Source organism: Trachymyrmex cornetzi, unplaced genomic scaffold (assembly GCF_001594075.2).
Source record: "Trachymyrmex cornetzi isolate Tcor2-1 unplaced genomic scaffold, Tcor1.1 scaffold922, whole genome shotgun sequence".
NCBI classification, from domain to species: Eukaryota; Metazoa; Arthropoda; class Insecta; order Hymenoptera; family Formicidae; genus Trachymyrmex; species Trachymyrmex cornetzi.
Window position 1 is genome coordinate 280,140 of NW_017300270.1, and position 1,098 is coordinate 281,237.

Genomic DNA, 1,098 nt, shown 5'->3' on the forward strand with positions numbered 1-1,098 from the left:
CGTTCATGTTTGATGAAATTCGATATGAACTCAATGGTGTGAAGATTGACCTTAACAGAAACGTTGGAATTACCAGTACCATCAAAAACTATGTATCGATGACGTACGACAAAGCTTTGATTGTGCTGAACGCTGGATGGAACTCTAGATCCGACACGGAGGAAGGATACTTTAATTTTTGCGTGCCGCTCAATATGTTGTTGGGCTTTTGCGAAGATTACAAACGCGTTGTCGTCAACGCTCGCCACGAATTGATTTTGATACGAGCGCGCAACGATTACAATTGCTTGATGGGAAATCCTGCGACGGAGCCAGAGATTGAATTATTCAAAGTGCAGTGGCGGATGCCTCACGTAGCATTAAACGAGATCAATAAATTATCAATGCTGCGAGCGTTGGAAAGCGGTCGTTATCTGAGTATGAGTTTTCGCTCGTGGGATGTGTACGAGTATCCTTTGTTGCAGAATACGACCAAGCATTCATGGGCTGTTAAAACGGCGACTCAGCTTGAGAAGCCACGATACGTTATCTTTGCTCTACAGACTGGGCGAAAGAATGTCATGTCACAAGATATCAGCGTGTTCGACGATTGTAATTTGAGTAATGTGAAAGTATATCTAAATTCAGATTTTGATACGTACGACGATTTAAATCTGGATTTTGGTAAAAAGAGGTACGCTGTCCTGTTTGACATGTATGCGCGTTTTCGTAAAGCATATCATGGAATCGATAGCTTCCAGACGCTGCTCAACGTACTATCGTTTATCGAGAAAGGACCTTTTGCAGTCATTGATTGCTCGCGACAAAACGAATCCGTCAAGAGCGCCACTATGGACATACGCATAAAATTTGATTGCAAGGAGAATGTGCCCATCAATACTACCGCCTATTGTCTCATCATACACGATCGTGTAATCGAATACTGTCCGTTGTCCAACGTAGTGCGCAAAATCATGTAAATTGCAACGTCAGCAAGTATCCCGAATATAAAAGAATGGAAAACCAGGGTGAGGTGCAGTCTCGAAAAATTGCTCGTCATGGTCATACCAACGTTTGTGGATCTACAACAATTCATCGTTAACAAGAAATTTATCGTGA